The sequence below is a fragment of the Oncorhynchus mykiss genome, chromosome 28 (assembly GCF_057628025.1).
Source record: "Oncorhynchus mykiss isolate SJ-2025 chromosome 28, ASM5762802v1, whole genome shotgun sequence".
Lineage (NCBI taxonomy): Eukaryota > Metazoa > Chordata > Actinopteri > Salmoniformes > Salmonidae > Oncorhynchus > Oncorhynchus mykiss.
Window position 1 is genome coordinate 26,882,501 of NC_143049.1, and position 20,000 is coordinate 26,902,500.

Consider the following 20,000-nt stretch of genomic DNA (forward strand, 5'->3'; position numbering starts at 1 on the left):
TGGTACATGTAGCTACTGTATGTTAGCATTGAAAGTACTAATCGCTAACACCATCAACTTAATTAGCTACTGTAGGTTAGTTTGAAAGTACTAATCGCTAACACCATCAACTTAATTAGCTACTGTAGGTTAGTTTGAAAGTACTAATCGCTAACACCATCAACTTAATTAGCTACTGTATGAAAGTACATATTGCGATAAATTGCCTGAATTCATGTGAAACAATAAATAGAACAATAATTTAATACCATTAATGTGCACAACAATTCATGTATTTATTTTACTACTACTAGTTTGATTGTTGTAGCCATCAATTGGCCCATTAACAATCACCCTTATTAGCAAACGTATTTCATTTCAAACTACACATTTCTCTTGTATAGGCTACTTATCGTAATGAATGATTTTAACGAAATGCCCGCGATAAGTGATCGGTATGTTCAGTGCCGATAGTTTTGGGTTTATCTTCCCAGATCTTGTTGGAAGTATGAATAATTTCATGCCACACCAACTCTGTGAAAAAAATCCTGCCTCAATCTGAGCGATAACAGCCTCTTAATGGACCAACTGAATGTCAACAGATGTGTGTGTGTGTATGTCTGTCTGTGTTTGTGTCTGTCTGTCTGTGTTTGTGTCTGTCTGGCTCTTTGGAGTAAAGGTAAATAGAGCAGGCATTACAGAGACATAAACAGTGGTTTGGTAGTAATCCTCCTCCCCTCTCCCCTGACACCCCTTCACCTGGCCTAGACAAAACCCGTTCAGCCGGCATGTCCACCTGGAAATGGTCTGTTCCACCTACACACCCCTTCACCTGGCCTAGTCTAAACCCATTCAGCCGGCATGTCCACCTGGAAACGGTCTGTTCCACCTACACACCCCTTCACCTGGCCTAGACTAAACCCGTTCAGCCGGCATGTCCACCTGGAAATGGTCTGTTCCACCTACACACCCCTTCACCTGGCCTAGTCTAAACCCATTCAGCCGGCATGTCCACCTGGAAACGGTCTGTTCCACCTACACACCCCTTCACCTGGCCTAGACAAAACCTGTTCAGCCGGCATGTCCACCTGGAAACGGTCTATTCCACCTACACACCCCTTCACCTGGCCTAGACTAAACCCGTTCAGCCGGCATGTCCACCTGGAAATGGTCTGTTCCACCTACACACCCCTTCACCTGGCCTAGACTAAACCCGTTCAGCCGGCATGTCCACCTGGAAACGGTCTGTTCCACCTACACACCCCTTCACCTGGCCTAGACTAAACCCATTCAGCCGGCATGTCCACCTGGAAATGGTCTGTTCCACCTACACACCCCTTCACCTGGCCTAGACTAAACCCGTTCAGCCGGCATGTCCACCTGGAAACGGTCTATTCCACCTACACACCCCTTCACCTGGCCTAGACTAAACCCGTTCAGCCGGCATGTCCACCTGGAAACGGTCTGTTCCACCTACACACCCCTGGGAACGGTCTGTTCCACATGCACACCCCTGTGAATGGGCTGTTCCACCTACACACCCCTGGGAATGGTCTGTTCCACCTACACACCCCTGGGAATGGGCTGTTCCACCTACACACCCCTGGGAATGGTCTGTTCCACCTACACACCCCTGGGAACGGTCTGTTCCACCTACACAGCCCTGGGAACGGTCTGTTCCACCTACACACCCCTGGGAATGGTCTGTTCCACCTACACACCCCTGGGAATGGTCTGTTCCACCTACACACCCCTGGGAACGGTCTGTTCCACCTACACACCCCTGGGAACGGTCTGTTCCACCTACCTTAAGAGGTGTGTTATTTGAACTACCTGTAGTGGCTTAAGAGGTGTGTTATTTGAACTACCCGTAGTGGCTTAAGAGGTGTGTTATTTGAACTACCTGTAGTGGCTTAAGAGGTGTGTTATTTGAACTACCCGTAGTGGCTTAAGAGGTGTGTTATTTGAACTACCCGTAGTGGCTTAAGAGGTGTGTTATTTGAACTACCCGTAGTGGCTTAAGAGGTGTGTTATTTGAACTACCCGTAGTGGCTTAAGAGGTGTGTTATTTGAACTACCTGTAGTGGTTGTCAGGGATATACTCTAATTTGAAGAACCTGGATAAGAGTGTCTGCTAAATGACTAGATTGTAAAAATCTACTCCATTCGTAATGGCTTGTTAGTGTCGTTATTGCAACCTCCTTTTCTCTGTTTCTCAGTTTATGCTCACGTTAGATGAAGATTAGTCATTAGTTAATGTTGGTTATGATATTCATGCAAGAGCAGGCATGACAAAGCTCCCTAAATAGATGAAAGTACAGCATGTTTCAGATCTAAACACACATGTCAACATACAGTGCCTTTGGAAAGTATTCAGACCCCTTGACTTTTTCCACATTTTGTTACATTACAGCCTTATTCTAAAATGGGTTAAATAAATAAACATCCTCAGCAATCTACACACAATACCCCATAATGACAAAGCAAAGACAGGTATTTAGAATCTTTTGCAAATTTATCACAAATAAAAAACATAAACACCTTATTTACATAATATTTCAGACCCTTTGCTTGTAACAACCAAGACTCTTCCTAGAGCTGGCCGCCTGTAAAACTGAGCAATCAGCGGAGAAGGGCCTCGGTCAGCGAGGTGACCAAGAACCTGATGGTCACTCTGACAGAGCTCCTCTGTGGAGATGGGAGAACCTTACAGAAGGACAACCATCTCTGCAGCACTCCACCAATCAGGCCTTTATAGTAGAGTGGCCAGATGGAAGCCACTCCTCAGTAAAAGGCATGATGGCCCGCTTGAAGTTTGCCAAAAGTCACCTAAAGACTCATACCATGAGCAACTAGATTAAACTCTTAGACCTGAATGCCATGGTGACTTTTCACTACAGTGAAGCATGGTGACCTTTCACTATGGTGAAGCATGGTGACTTTTCACTACGGTGAAGCATGGTGACCTTTCACTACGGTGAAGCATGGTGACCTTTCACTACGGTGAAGCATGGTGACTTTTCACTACGGTGAAGCATGATGACTTCACTACGGTGAAGCATGGTGACTTTTCACTATGGTGAAGCATGGGGGTGGCAGCATCATGCTGTGGGGATTTTTTTCAGCGGCAGGGACTGGGAGTCTAGTCAGGATCGAGGCAAAGATGAACGGAGCAAAGTACAGAGAGATCCTTGATGAAAACCTGCTCCAGACCTCAGACTGGGGCGAAGGTTTACCTTCCAACAGGACAACTACCCTAAGCACACAGCCAAGACAACGCAGGAGTGGCTTCGGGACAAGTCTCTGAATGTCCTTGAGTGGCCCAGCCAGAACCCGGACTTGAACCTGATCGAACATCTCTGGAGAGACCTGAAAATAGCTGTAACACTAGCCAGCCATAGCAACCATCAAATTGATATGAAAACATCTACATAATGACTTTTCCTAATCTTTTTTATCTAAGTGAACCAAATAACTACTTAGGACCAAATAACAGTCCTATTACTTGAGTCAGGCGGATGGAAGAAGGAGCAACAGATAATCCAAATGTTTCATTGTGACTTGAATGCTGAGCAGCAGGATCACAGGATAGAGGAGATGAAAGATGTGGATGGATACTGCAGGGAGTGGGACGCCCATAGAATGAACACGGTGTGTACGTTTGGGGGAAGAAAGAGGTTGGGCTGACCTTCAATATAATGTATGAAGGGGGTGATACACAGTTGCGGACTAATGGAATATATAGTTGGCAGTAGGGTTGGGAGATATTTGGGGAGACCTCAGCAATAATGCTACTCCAAGTATTGTGACATCCGATATAATCATTTTGGGCGGTTCATGACTGTGCAACTTTTGTCCTTATTTATGATATTATAGTCACATTCTCATTAACTAATCTTAGTATGGTGAAAAAAATAGGCTTAGTTAATTCATTTACACTTAATATTCAACATTTTGATACAGACGAGCTGATAAAACTGCACTGTTTTGATTTGTAAAGTTCAAATAGAGTATAATAAAATCTAAGTTTATTGATCACATACACGTGATTAGCAGATGGTATTGCGGGTGTAGCGAAATGCTTGTGCTTCTAGCTCCAACAGTGCAGGTAACAGGTAATATCTAACAAATTACACAACATACAGTATACCCAATACACACAAATCTCAGTAGGAATGAATTAAGACTATATACATACAGTATGGACGAGCGATGTCAGAGCGGAACATATTAAGATAACGTAGAATAGGATAGAATACAGTATGTACATATGAGATGAGTAATGCCAGACATGTAAACATTACTAAAGTGACTAAGATAACGTAGAATAGGATAGAATACAGTATGTACATATGAGATGAGTAATGCCAGACATGTAAACATTACTAAAGTGACTAAGATAACATAGAATAGTATAGAATACAGTATGTACATATGAGATGAGTAATGCCAGACATGTAAACATTACTAAAGTGACTAAGATAACATAGAATAGTATAGAATACAGTATGTACATATGAGATGAGTAATGCCAGACATGTAAACATTACTAAAGTGACTAAGATAACATAGAATAGGATAGAATACAGTATATACATATGAGATGTGTAATGCCAGACATGTAAACATTACTAAAGTGACTAAGATAACGTGGAATAGGATAGAATACAGTATGTACATATGAGATGAGTAATGCCAGACATGTAAACATTACTAAAGTGACTAGTGTTCCATTCCTTAAAGTGACCTGTGATTCCTAGTCAGTGTGTTGGCGGCAGCCACTAATGTGCTAGTGATGGCTTTTTAACAGTCTGATGGCCTTGAGATAGAAGCTGTTTTTCAGTCTCTCGGTCCCAGCTTTGATGCACCTGTACTGACCTCGCCTTCTGGATGATAGCGGGGTGAACAGGCAGCGGCTCGGGTGGAACCTTGATGATTTCTTTGGCCTTGAAAGCTATAGGATGCTAGCCTGTGGAATAAGAAATGTTGAGTCACTCCCCTCCACACCACCCCAGCCACATCAGCCTGAGGGGAGGTAGGGTATTCAGAGCATTAGAACAACACTACTCTCATATGTATGTCACAGCAGGTTGTGTCATAACCAGAAAGAGCTCTGAGACAGCCAGTCTGCTCTGCTGTAGACCAGGTGGTGGCTGTGTTCTCTGGTGTGCGTTTGTGTGTGTGAATGTGTGTGTGTGTGTGTGCACGCATGTGGCCTCTCTGTTATATAAATGTGACAAGCAGGGTGTTGAGTCACTCTGTTGCGACGGGCAGAGGAGTGTGGGCAGAAAATGGCAACCCCTCAGTGAGTACAGGGACTCCAGGCAAAGACACAATACAGAAGCAGGCTGTTTTAGCAGGTTACTGCCTCACTAAACACACCTGACTCTTTGCCATCACACTAGTCATCATCACCCCTTCCTCTCTCTCTCTCTCTCTCTCTCCCTCTCTTCTCTCTTCCTCTGCCTTCTCTCTGTGTCTTCTCTCTCCCTCTCTTCTCTCTTCCTCTGCCTTCTCTCTGTGTCTTCTCTCTCCCTCTCTTCTCTCTTCCTCTGTCTTCTCTCTGTGTCTTCTCTCTCCCTCTCTTCTCTCTCCCTCTGTCTTCTCTCTGTGTCTTCTCTCTTCTCTCTCCCTCTGCCTTCTCTCTCCCTCTCTTCTCTCTTCCTCTGCCTTCTCTCTGTGTCTTCTCTCTCCCTCTCTTCTCTCTTCCTCTGCCTTCTCTCTGTGTCTTCTCTCTCTCTCTCTTCTCTCTTCATCTGTCTTCTCTCTGTGTCTTCTCTCTGTGTCTTCTTTCTCCCTCTGTATCTCTCTCCCTCTGTCTTCTCTCTCCCTCTCTTCTCTCTCCCGCTGTCTTCTCTCTCCCTCTCTTCTCTCTCCCTCTGTCTTCTCTCTCCCTCTCTTCTCTCTCCCTCTGTCTTCTCTCTCCCTCTGTATCTCTCTCCCTGCTCCAGTCCTCCTCTCTCTTCCCTAAAACACTCTCTCCTCTGCCAAAATACACACTCTCATTCCCCTCCACATCCCCCCCACATAAGTCACCTCTAGAGATCACAGACAGAAGACACACCCATATTCAAAGCCTGTACAAGAAACACACTACTTCAGTGTAATATTCACTAGCAGGACTAGAAGATGTTGATGACCCATTTCTGTGGCTCTATTAATCATGAGGTGCTCTCACTGGGCCTCAGCGGGACGTGATTTATCTATGTGTGTGTATGCGTGAGTGTGTAGGTATGTGTACTGTAGGTATGTGTGTGCGTTGGCTCTCACACCAGTCACGGACACAGGTGTTCTGAACCAAAACAACTTATCTGGCAGCGGTGCTGTGATGTCACCCTAGAAACAGGAATATGACAAAGCCTGCTCCACATACACCAGTGGTTTCCAGTCCTGGTCCTGTGAACCTACTGGGCGTGGGGGCTTTTGTTCCAGGCCAGTACAAACACACCTCACTGTTACTACTGGGCTCAAACAAAACCATCCCCAGAACTGAAGACCACTGGCATACAGTACAGTTTCTACTCAACTCCACAACTCAATACTCCCACACTTCTCAGAATAGTTATTGAAACTGGCATACTCAACTCCTCACATCTCCAGCACAGACTGACGAGAGCGGTGAGCCAGTTCGTCACACATTGGCTGCCATGGTTCACCCATATGGCTGATATTGTGGGAATTGAAGTGAAGCCCTGAATGAGACTGAGCAAAACTTCTTGGAGTGTGCTTTGTGCTTACTCTCCTTATCCCCAGGGACCAACATGCATATCTCCTCACTACATCTGTCATACACACACACACACACTATCCAGTGGTTCTGTCACATGCTACTACCCGGGGCAGTGTGTAGAGCAGGAAGCATGTGGTTAATGTCCGTCCTCGCCTCTCCGAGACAGGAAATGAGGCGTTGTGTGGGGAAATCGCTTTAGATAATAGAGTGATTTATTAGAATGAATCTTCCACTGCCAGCACTAATTAATTAATATTTTACTGAGTGTCTGTCTGTCTGTCTGTCTGTCTGTCTGTCTGTCTGTCTGTCTGTCTGTCTGTCTGTCTGTCTGTCTGTCTGTCTGTCTGTCTGTCTGTCTGTCTGTCTGTCTGTCTGTCTGTGTGTGTGTGTGTGTGTGAGTGTGTGTGTGTGTCTGTGTGTGTGTGTGTGTGTGTGTGTGCGTGTGTGTGTGCATGTACATGAGTGTGAGTGTGAGTGTGAATAGGGACTCCTAACGACCAGAGAGATTTGTGAGGTGTATGCCTGTGCCAGAGTGTTCATATTATAGCTAATGCGCCTCGTCAAATGTACTCTTCCTTTCCTCTGGCATAGCAACAAGTAGAGGCTGTTCCCTCTGCTTGGTAGAGCATACATTCACATGGAGGGCAATGGAGTGTGAGAGAAACAACCTTGTCTACACTGTTAAAATCAAGTGCTTTGTAACACCAGAACTGAGCTGCCACCAGCGTGAAGGAGACAAAACTTTGCTGTAGTACTGAAACACGTCATCCTGAGATGTTTTCAACATTAGACTTGCCAGGGACTGGGAGCACTATGCTTAAAGGTTGAAAACACTCTTTTTTTGCAGAATGAGATACTGTTTTTTGTTGTTGCTGTATTTTCCCCTCTCTAAAGCTACTAAACACTATTATGATGTTAAATCGTCTCTAGGGCAGAATTCAATCACTTCTTCTGAACTATTTCTGTTATGGTGAGTGAATGAGGACCCAAAAGCGAACAAACTTAAACAGAGCTTCTTTAATAACCAAACATAGGTAGGCTCAGATAGACCGGCAGATTCCGACAGGACAGGACAAGGTTACAGCAAACATGACGATAGTCTGGCTCAGGCATGAAACACAACAAACAAGAATCCGACAAGGACAGGAACAGAAACAGAGAGAGATATAGGGACCTAATCAGAGGGAAAAAGGGAACAGGTGGGAAACGGGGTGAATGGGTAGTTAGAGGAGACAAGGAACAGCTGGGGGAAAGCGGGGGAGAAAAGGTAACCTAACAACGACCAGCAGAGGGAGACAGGGTGAAGGGAAAGGACAGAGACAAGACACAACATGACAGTACATGACAGTACCCCCCCACTCACCGAGCGCCTCCTGGCGCACTCGAGGAGGAAACCTGGCGGCAACGGAGGAAATCCTCGATCAGCGCACGGTCCAGCACGTCCCGAGAGGGAACCCAACTCCTCTCCTCAGGACCGTACCCCTCCCAATCTACGAGGTACTGGTGACCACGGCCCCGAGGACGCATGTCCAAAATTCTACGGACCCTGTAGATGGGTGCGCCCTCGACAAGGATGGGGGGGGGGGGGGAAGACGAGCGGGGGCGCGAAGGACGGGCTTGATGCAGGAGACATGGAAGACCGGGTGGACGCGACGAAGGTATCGCGGAAGAAGAAGTCGAACTGCGACAGGATTAATGACCCGAGAAATACGGAACGGACCAATGAACCGCGGGGTCAACTTGCGAGAAACCGTCTTAAGGGGAAGGTTCAGAGTGGAGAGCCAAACTCTCTGACCGCGACAATATCTAGGACTCTTAGTTCTACGCTTATTAGCAGCCCTCACAGTCTGCGTCCTATAACGGCAAAGTGCAGACCTGACCCTCTTCCAGGTGCGCTCGCAACGTTGGACAAAAGCCTGAGCGGAGGGGACGCTGGACTCGGCGAACTGAGATGAGAACAGCGGAGGCTGGTACCCGAGGCTACTCTGAAAAGGAGATAGCCCGGTCGCAGACGAAGGAAGCGAGTTGTGGGCGTATTCTGCCCAGGGGAGCTGTTCTGACCAAGACGCAGGGTTACGAAAAGAAAGACTGCGTAAGATGCGACCAATAGTCTGATTGGCCCGTTCTGCTTGACCGTTAGACTGGGGGTGAAAGCCGGAAGAGAGACTGACGGAAGCCCCAATCAAACGGCAAAACTCCCTCCAAAATTGAGACGTGAATTGCGGACCTCTGTCCGAAACGACGTCTGACGGAAGGCCATGAATTCTGAAAACATTCTCGATGATGATTTGTGCCGTCTCTTTAGCAGAAGGAAGCTTAGCAAGGGGAATGAAATGAGCCGCCTTAGAGAACCTATCGACAACCGTAAGAATAACAGTCTTCCCCGCTGACGAAGGCAGTCCGGTGACAAAATCTAAGGCGATGTGAGACCACGGTCGAGAGGGAATAGGAAGCGGCCTGAGACGGCCGGCAGGAGGAGAGTTACCGGACTTAGTCTGCGCGCAGACCGAACAAGCAGCCACGAAACGACGCGTGTCATGCTCCCGGGTGGGCCACCAAAAACGCTGGCGAATGGAAGCAAGCGTACCCCGAACGCCAGGGTGGCCGGCTAACTTGGCAGAGTGAGCCCACTGAAGAACGGCCAGACGAGTAGGAACGGGAACGAAAAGAAGGTTCCTAGGACAAGCGCGCGGCGACGGAGTGTGAGTGAGCGCTTGTTTTACCTGCCTCTCAATTCCCCAGACAGTCAACCCGACAACACGCCCCTCAGGGAGAATCCCCTCGGGGTCAGTGGAGGCTACTGAAGAACTGAAGAGACGAGACAAAGCATCAGGCTTGGTGTTCTTAGAGCCCGGACGATAAGAAATCACGAACTCGAAACGAGCGAAAAACAGCGCCCAACGCGCCTGACGCGCATTAAGTCGTTTGGCAGAACGGATGTACTCAAGGTTCCTATGGTCAGTCCAAACGACAAAAGGAACGGTCGCCCCCTCCAACCACTGTCGCCATTCGCCTAGGGCTAACCGGATGGCGAGCAGTTCGCGGTTACCCACATCATAGTTACGTTCCGACGGCGACAGGCGATGAGAAAAATACGCGCATGGGTGGACCTTGTCGTCAGAGAGGGAGCGCTGAGAAAGGATGGCTCCCACGCCCACCTCTGACGCGTCAACCTCGACAACGAACTGTCTAGAGACGTCAGGTGTAACAAGGATAGGAGCGGATGTAAAACGATTCTTGAGGAGATCAAAAGCTCCCTGGGCGGAAACGGACCACTTAAAGCACGTCTTGACAGAAGTAAGGGCTGTGAGAGGAGCTGCCACCTGACCGAAATTACGGATGAAACGACGATAGAAGTTCGCGAAGCCGAGAAAGCGCTGCAGCTCGACGCGTGACTTAGGGACGGGCCAATCAATGACAGCTTGGACCTTAGCGGGATCCATCTTAATGCCTTCAGCGGAAATAACAGAACCGAGAAATGTGACGGAGGAGGCATGAAAAGTGCACTTCTCAGCCTTCACAAAAAGACAATTCTCTAAAAGGCGCTGGAGGACACGTCGAACGTGCTGAACATGAATCTGGAGTGACGGTGAAAAAATCAGGATATCGTCAAGGTAAACGAAAACAAAGATGTTCAGCATGTCTCTCAGGACATCATTGACTAATGCCTGAAAGACAGCTGGAGCGTTAGCGAGGCCGAAAGGAAGAACCCGGTATTCAAAGTGCCCTAACGGAGTGTTAAACGCCGTCTTCCACTCGTCCCCCTCCCTGATGCGCACGAGATGGTAAGTGTTACGAAGGTCCAACTTAGTGAAAAACCTGGCTCCCTGCAGGATCTCGAAGGCTGAAGACATAAGAGGAAGCGGATAACGATTCTTCACTGTTATGTCATTCAGCCCTCGATAATCTATGCAGGGGCGCAGAGACCCGTCCTTCTTCTTGACAAAAAAAACCCCCCGCTCCGGCGGGAGAGGAGGAGGGGACTATGGTACCGGCGTCAAGAGCTACAGACAAATAATCTTCGAGAGCCTTACGTTCGGGAGCCGACAGAGAGTATAGTCTACCCCGGGGGGGGGTGGTTCCCGGAAGGAGATCAATACTACAATCATACGACCGGTGTGGAGGAAGAGAGGTGGCCCTGGACCGACTGAACACCGTGCGCAGATCGTGATATTCCTCCGGCACCCCTGTCAAATCACCAGGCTCCTCCTGTGAAGAAGAGACAGAGGAAACAGGAGGGATAGCAGACATTAAACATTTCACATGACAAGAGACGTTCCAGGAGAGGATAGAATTACTAGACCAATTAATGGAAGGATTATGACAAACTAGCCAGGGATGGCCCAAAACAACAGGTGTAAAAGGTGAACGAAAAATTAAAAAAGAAATGGTTTCACTATGATTACCAGAAACAGTGAGGGTTAAAGGTAGCGTCTCACGCTGAATCCTGGGGAGAGGACTACCATCCAGGGCGAACAAGGCCGTGGGCTCCTTTAACTGTCTGAGAGGAATGTCATGTTCCCGAGCCCAGGTCTCGTCCATAAAACAGCCCTCCGCCCCAGAGTCTATTAAGGCACTGCAGGAAGCTGACGAACCGGTCCAGCGTAGATGGACCGACAAGGTAGTGCAGGATCTTGAAGGAGAGACAGGAGTAGTAGCGCTCACCAGTAGCCCTCCGCTTACTGACGAGCTCTGGCCTTTTACTGGACATGAAGTGACAAAATGACCAGCGGAACCGCAATAGAGACAGAGGCGGTTGGTGATTCTCCGTTCCCTCTCCTTAGTCGAGATGCGGATACCTCCCAGCTGCATGGGCTCAGCACCCGAGCCGGCAGAGGAAGATGGTAGTGATGCGGAGAGGGAGGCGACGGAGAGCGCGAGCTCCTTTCCACGAGCTCGGTGACGAAGATCAACCCGTCGCTCAATGCGAATAGCGAGTTCAATCAAGGAATCCACGCTGGAAGGAACCTCCCGGGAGAGAATCTCATCCTTTACCTCTGCGCGGAAACCCTCCAGAAGACGAGCGAGCAAGGCCGGCTCGTTCCAGCCACTGGAGACAGCAAGAGTGCGAAACTCAATAGAGTAGTCTGTTATGGATCGATTGCCTTGACATAGGGAAGACAGGGCCCTGGAAGCCTCCTCCCCAAAAACAGATCGATCAAAAACCCGTATCATCTCCTCCTTAAAGTCTTGATACTGGTTAGTACACTCAGCCCTTGCCTCCCAGATTGCCGTGCCCCACTCACGAGCCCGTCCAATAAGGAGAGATATGACGTAGGCGACACGAGCAGTGCTCCTGGAGTAAGTGTTGGGCTGGAGAGAAAACACAATATCACACTGGGTGAGGAACGAGCGGCATTCAGTGGGCTCCCCAGAGTAACACGGCGGGTTATTGGTTCTGGGCTCCGGAGATTCGAAAGCCCTGGAAGTGGCCGGTGGATCGAGGCGGAGATGGTGAACCTGTTCTGTGAGGTTGGAGACTTGGGTGGCCAGGGTCTCAACGGCATGTCGAGCAGCAGACACTTCCTGCTCGTGTCTGCCTAGCATCGTTCCCTGGATCCCGACGGCTGAGTGGAGAGGATCCGAAGTCGCTGGGTCCATTCTTGGTCGGATTCTTCTGTTATGGTGAGTGAATGAGGACCCAAAAGCGAACTAACTTAAACAGAGCTTCTTTAATAACCAAACATAGGTAGGCTCAGATAGACCGGCAGATTCCGACAGGACAGGACAAGGTTACAGCAAACATGACGATAGTCTGGCTCAGGCATGAAACACAACAAACAAGAATCCGACAAGGACAGGAACAGAAACAGAGAGAGATATAGGGACCTAATCAGAGGGAAAAAGGGAACAGGTGGGAAACGGGGTGAATGGGTAGTTAGAGGAGACAAGGAACAGCTGGGGGAAAGCGGGGGAGAAAAGGTAACCTAACAACGACCAGCAGAGGGAGACAGGGTGAAGGGAAAGGACAGAGACAAGACACAACATGACGACATGACATATTTCCATGTTTAACATGTATTTATCTGATCATTTTCCAGTTGAACACATTTTGAAAGGCTCAATCCACCAGCAGTAACTAGAGGATTTGAAACAAGCATAGCAGGATACTGTAATTGCCTCTACAATAGACCGTTGGAGATGTGGTCATGGGTGGTTATTTAGCCTGACGGTTTAGATATCAACTCATCATGATCCATTAGACCTCATGGCAAACTGCTTAATATAAGTAGAATCGCATATTATTTTCAAACATACAGTACATACAACATTGTGTAAAAGAATCATGTAAAAACTAAAAAAGTGTTACCCACAATCCTCTAAAAACTGAGCCACGTGGCAAGAAAGGATGTGCAAGGAGATTAAAACCAGACTTCTCTATCTTTGGTTATCCTCATAAAAGATAGTTACATTTTGAGCAATATTAATTCGAAAATGTTTTTGTAAAATGAAATGAACAAATCATTGAAATGACTTGCATTCATTTTGTTAAGTACTGTATATGTTGTTGTTATATTGTTGCTGTGTGGTTGAGTGTGTAAAATGATATTGAAATTCAAATTAAATGTACCATCTTACTGACACAGTAGTCAGGGTTTCAATTCCTACTTCCACCTGTCCCGCTTTCACTCCTTCTCTGTCTCCTCCTGTTTCTAATCTGTCTAAATTAAAGTGGAATTCCACTGAATAATATTCTCCATAGGCCCTTTTCATGAATCGATATTTAAGTTATAAACAGTTTTATTCTCCATAGGCCCTTTTCATGAATCGATATTTAAGTTATAAACAGTTTTATTCTCCATAGGCCCTTTTCATGAATCGATATTTAAGTTATAAACAGTTTTATTCTCCATAGGCCCTTTTCATGAATCAATATTTAAGTTATAAACAGTTTTATTCTCCATAGGCCCTTTTCATGAATCAATATTTAAGTTATAAACAGTTTTATTCTCCATAGGCCCTTTTCATTAATCAATATTTAAGTTATAAACAGTTTTATTCTCCATAGGCCCTTTTCATGAATCAATATTTAAGTTATAAACAGTCTGCGTTTCTTAAATAATGAAAAAGTAGCACACCTATCCTGAGACCGCAATGTAACTATTATGATAAACAGAAAGAGTTTTAAAAACAGAATAGATGTACTCTGAAACAGCCAAAGCGGTTGTTCAATCTGAATATTGGTGTTTTTAAGAGAATGTTGTCAGAACAGTGTTGGGGGTTTCAGTGCATGTGAAAGGTAGCATCAAAACACTGTTTCTCATCATGTACCTTCAAGTGGTTAATCATGGTGTTTTGATTCGTTCCATATTTAGTGTAGTTCACACACACTTGTTTCTCATGCTGGTGTGTTAATCTTAGGTGGGAGTGAGAGAGGAGAGAAGAGATGACCCTACACACAGACACACCTCTCTCTCGCTGTATTTTTCTCACGCACATACACACAGACTCTCTCCTCTCCTCTCCTCTCCTCTCCTCTCCTCTCCTCTCCTCTCCTCTCCTCTCCTCTCCTCTCTGTCTCTGATTGATCCCTCTCTCTCTCCCCCACTCCCTCTCTCTCTGACCGACCCCTCTCTCTCTCCCCCACTCCCTCTCTCTCTGACCGACCCCTCTCTCTCTCTCTCCCCCACTCCCTCTCTTTCTGACCGACCCCTCTCGATCTCTCTCCCCCACTCCCTCTCTCTCTGACCGACCCCTCTCTCTCTCTCTCTCCCCCACTCCCTCTCTCTCTGACCGACCCCTCTCTCTCTCTCTCCCCCACTCCCTCTCTCTCTGACCGACCCCTCTCGCTCTCTCTCCCCCACACCCTCTCTCTCTGACCGACCCCTCTCTCTCTCCCCCACTCCCTCTCTCCCAGGCTGTGATTGCTTTCTGGGGCCAGAGGGCCATCTAAACTGCCCCACTCTGTTAAATCAGACCAGCCAGGTTAAGGCATGGAGAACCCTTCCACTCTAGGAATCAATCAGTCAATCAACTGTCATTTGTGTATAGCATTTTTTACCAATGCATTTGTCACAAAGTGCTTCACAGCAATTTGACCTAAAATCCCCAAAGAGCAAAGTAAGAGGACTGTGACTATGTGGGTGATCCAGAGGAAGCACATAGCTGGTTGTCAGTCATGTCCCTCAGCATTGTAATCCTACTGAGATGTGGCGAGGCAGAGACCCTCTCAAACCTTAAAACCCAAAGGGAGAGCGATGTTTCATTGATTCTGCTGTTGTTTTGCTTTATGGGTGTGTACATGTGTGTCTGCATACTGTACATGAACGTGAGAGACAATTGAAATCAGAAGGGTGTTCTGTGTTGACACAAGGCTAATGAACAGGATGTACATGCTCGTCATAGAGGTGAAGAAGCAGAGACACCACGGCTGAAACACTTATCTCAGGATAAGTCTCAGCAAGGCACCGTTAACACCTACCCCTGTTTGCTATCTTATCTCTCCTCGTCCCTGTAAGACACACTACACACCAACACTCACCATCCCCTCCCTCTCGTCCTAGTTTTCATTCAAATCTGTTTTTTCCTCTCTCTCCATGGCTCCAGTGTTTATCTGACAGGATACTGGCTGAAGATCCAAGAGAAAGAACACCAGCTCACTGAACCAACATGCTCTTGTTTTTCCTGGTATCCTTCCTCCCTCTCCCTCTCTCTCTCTCTTTCCCCCTATCCCTCTCTCTATCTCCCCCTCTAAACACTCTATATTTCCCTTCTGGCCCACCTTTCTTTCCCTCCCTCCGTCCCTCTGCCCCCCTCCCTCTGTCCATCCTGATCCGTCTTCCCCCATTCTGTGTTAGTTATATATATCAAAGATTGGCCGCTATAACTCGTAACCAGAGACACAGGGTTTTCAGTCTCACAATACTGTTAGATCTTCTATTGTGTGGAGGGCAGTGGGGATGGTGTGTGTGTGTGTGTGTGTGTGTGTGTGTGTGTGTGTGTGTGTGTGTGTGTGTGTGTGTGTGTGTGTGTGTGTGTGTGTGTGTGTGTGTGTGTGTGCATCTGTACATGTGTGTGTCTTCCTCTGATTGGACAGGCCCCCTGTGAGGTCAGTGTAAATTAGAATGGCGAATAGGCTTCCTGCCACGGATGTGTCAAATCACTCTGTCCCGCGAGGCTCCACCAATAGCATTCCACATCACTCAAACCTAGTTGTGCCATTTTAAGAGCCAGAATCCTATCTGCCCTCTGCCAAGTCAGACATGAAACTCTATCCCCCCTAGACAGTTGATCTCTATACAGTCTCTCTTCATTGGCTGGCCTCTCATAACTCCACTATTAAAACCAGAGATGGTTGAACACTGTAGGGGACTATAGGGAAAAAGTGGATCATTTGGGTTCGTCCCAAATGGCACCATTTCCCTTTTGACCAGGGCCCAAAGGAGGGGGGGTCTGAAGTCAAATGTCTACTGTTTGCTGATGATCTGGTGCTTCTGTACCCAACCAGGGAGGGCCTACAGCAGCACCTAGATATTCTGCACAGATTCTGTCAAAAATAATGGTGTTCCAAAAAAGGTCCAGTTGCCAGGACCACAAATACAAATTTCCTCTGGACACCGTTGTTCTAGAGCACATAAAAAATCTATAAAGAGCAGGATTAGGCCGATACCCGCTAATGATCAATATCCAGAAAAGAGCCGTTAAATTCAACAACCACCTAAAAGGAAGCGATTCCCAAACCTTCCATAACAAAACCATCACCTACAGAGATGAACCTGGAGAAGAGCCCCCTAATAAGCAAGCTGGTCCTGGGGCACTGTTCACAAACACAAACTCACCCCACAGAGCCCCAGGACAGCAACACAATTACACCCAAGCAAATCATGAGAAAACAAAAAGATATTTACTTGACACATTGGAAAGAATTAACAAAGAAACTGAGCAAACTAGAATGCTAATTGGCCCGAAACAAAGAGTTCCGAGTGGCAGAATACCTGACCACTGTGGCTGGCCCAAACTTAAGGAAAGCGTTGACTATGTAAAGACTCAGTGAGCATAGCCTTGCTATTGTGAAAGGCCGCCGTAGGCAGACCTGGCGCTCAAGAGATGACAGACCAGCATCCCGGAGTCACTTCTTCACTGTTGACTTTGAGACTGGTGTTTTGCGGCATCTGTTTCTCAAACTAGACACTCTAATGTACATGTCCTCTTGCTCAGTTGTGCACCGGGGCCTCCCACTCCTCTTTCTCTTTCTATCTTTCTCTTTCTAGAGACAGTTTGCTCTGTTCTGTGATGGGAGTAGTATACAGCGTTGTACGAGATCTTCAGTTTCTTGGCAATTTCTCGCATAGAATAGCCTTCATTTCTCAGAACAAGAATAGACTGACGTGTTTCAGAAGAAAGTGTTTGTTTCTGGCCATTTTCAGCCTGTAATCGAGCCCACAAATGCTGACGCTCCAGATACTCAACTAGTCTAAAGAAGGCCAGTTTTATTGCTTCCTTACTCAGAACAACAGTTTTCAGCTGTGCTAACATAATTGCTAAAGTGTTTTCTAATGATCAATTAGCCTTTTAAAATAACACAATGTGCCATTGGAACACAGGAGTGGCGGGTTGCTGATAATGGGCCTCTGTAGATATTCCATAGAAATCAGCTTCCAGCTACAATAGTCATTTACAACATTAACAATGTCTACACTGTATTTCTGATCAATTTGATGTAATTTTAATGGACCAAAAAATTGCTTTTCTTTCAAAAACAAGGACATTTCTAAGTGACCCCAAACCTTTGAACGGTAGTGTATGTTGCCCATGCCAATAAAGACTTGAATTGAGAGAGAGAAAGAAGTAAATAGAGAGAGAGTCAGGTAGAGAGAGAGAGGGGGGCAGGTAGAGAGAGAGAGAGAGAGAGGGTCAGGTAGAGAGAGAGAGGGGGCCAGGTAGAGAGAGAGAGGGGGGCAGGTAGAGAGAGAGAGGGGGTAGGTAGGGAGTGAGAGAGAGGGGGACAGGTAGGGAGTGAGAGAGGGTCAGGTAGAGAGAGAGGGGGCAGGTAGGGAGTTAGAGAGAGGGGGGCAGGTAGAGAGAGAGAGGGGGGGGGCAGGTAGGGAGTGAGAGAGAGAGAGGGGGGCAGGTAGGGAGTGAGAGAGGGTCAGGTAGAGAGAGAGAGGGGGCCAGGTAGAGAGAGAGAGGGGGGCAGGTAGGGAGTGAGAGAGTGTCAGGTAGAGAGAGAGGGGGCAGGTAGGGAGTTAGAGAGAGGGGGGCAGGTAGAGAGAGAGAGAGAGAGAGGGGGGCAGGTAGGGAGTGAGAGAGAGGGGGCAGGTAGGGAGTGGGAGAGAGGGGGGCAGGTAGGGAGTGAGAGAGGGTCAGGTAGAGAGAGAAAGGGGGGCGGGTAGAGAGAGAGAGAGAGAGAGAGAGAGAGAGAGAGAGAGAGAGAGAGAGAGAGAGAGAGGGGGGCAGGTAGGGAGTAAGAGAGGGTCAGGTAGAGAGAGAGAGGGGGGCAGGTAGAGAGAGAGGGGGGGCAGGTAGGGAGTGAGAGAGAGGGAGGCAGGTAGGGAGTGAGAGAGGGGCAGGTAGAGAGAGAGAGCGGGCAGGTAGAGAGAGAGGGAGAGGGGAGAAGGTATGGAGTGAGAGAGAGGGGGCAGGTAGGGAGTGAGAGGGTCAGGTAGAGAGAGAGAGGGTGGCGGGTAGAGAGAGAGAGAGAGAGAGAGAGGGGGGCAGGTAGGGAGTGAGAGAGGGTCAGGTAGAGAGAGAGAGGGGGCCAGGTAGAGAGAGAGAGGGGGGTAGGTAGAGAGAGAGAGGGGGGCAGGTAGAGAGAGAGAGAGGGGGGGGGCAGGTAGGGAGTGAGAGAGAGGGGGGCAGGTAGGCAGTGAGAGAGGGTCAGGTAGAGAGAGAGAGAGGCATGTCCCCTACGGTGTATACTGTATGTGCTCATTTCTGTCATTTCCTCAGAGAGGGCAGAGCTGCATCACTGCTGATGTAAGGTGGCTGTGCTTGGAGGGAGAGAAGGAAGGCGAGGGAGGGAGGGAGGAGTTCGATAGATGGGGGAGACACAGAGAATAGAGAAAATAAAGTGAGAGAGAGGAGGGTTGAGTACAGGGTGAGAGAGACTGATTTTGGAAGGAGAGGAGAGAGAGAGAGAGAGAGAGAGAGAGAGAGAGAGAGAGAGACAGAGAGAGAGAGAGAGAGAGCGAGAGAGAGAGAGAGAGAGAGACAGAGAGAGAGAGAGAGAGAGAGAGACAGAGAGAGAGAGAGAGAGAGCGAGAGAGAGAGAGAGAGAGAGAGAGAGAGAGAGAGAGAGACAGAGAGAGGGAGAGAGAGAGAGAGACAGAGAGAGAGAGAGAGAGAGACAGAGAGAGAGAGAGAGACAGAGAGAGAGAGAGAGGGGAAAACAGACAGAAGGAACTCATTAGCTTCTGTTTCTGCCAATAAAGGCAAGCCCGCATCGGTATCCTTTTATCCATCCCTCCACCCATCCCTCCACCCTCCGACCGACAGACACACTCGCTCCACACTGGTTCTCATCAGCAAACTAACCCAAGGTTCACTGCACAGAAATAGAAAGCCTAGAACATACTCACATTTCAATTGCATAGAAACCCCATCAAAATGGCCTGTGAATTCACTATTGTAGATCTGCAGGTAAAGTAGAGGGAACACCAACATAAAGAGTCTCAATAGGGCGTTAGGCCACCATGAGCCACCAGAACAGCTTCAATACACCTTGGCATAGATTCTAGTGTCCGGAACTCTACTGGAGGGATGCAACACCATTCTTCCACAAAAAATGGCATATTTGGTGTTTTGTTGTTGGTAGTGGAAAACACTGTCTCAAACACCACTCCAGAATCTCCCATAAGTGTTCAGTTGGGTTGAGATCTGGTGACTGACACACACACCCTTTAACCCCCTATGCTCATTTGAGACACATCTTTAGAAAGTCCTGGGATCTCTTCTTCTAGCCATGGTGGCTTAAATAATGGGCAACTGGGCATTTTTATACATTTTTAAACAAGATAGGATGTTAGGAACCACACCTGTGTGGAAGCACTTGCTTTCAATATACTTCGCATCTCAGTTACACACGTGTTTCCTTTATTGTGGCAGTTACATGTACGTCGATGTTGTAGAGAGAAAAGTTCAACCAATTAAAAGAGACGAACGACACAAGAATACTCACAAACAACCATTCTAATGAGACAAGCCATTGGACTGTGGAAACCGGAATGGAATTGACCCCTGTGGGGCTCAACAGGGCTCAACAACAGCCTATCACAAAGTAACAGTAGAAACCATTATAACTAGTAGCTAAAACAATAGGACAGTCAAAGCATGTATTTTTTTGTATTTTAGC

At 47.5% G+C, this 20,000-nt stretch overlaps 1 protein-coding gene across 4 annotated transcripts in view; it reads right to left on the reverse strand.

The window, feature by feature from the left end:
- Positions 1 to 20,000, reverse strand: part of LOC110508791 (ephrin type-B receptor 1) — a 376,500-nt gene that overhangs the window by 312,301 nt on the left and 44,199 nt on the right. The window lies entirely within an intron of this gene.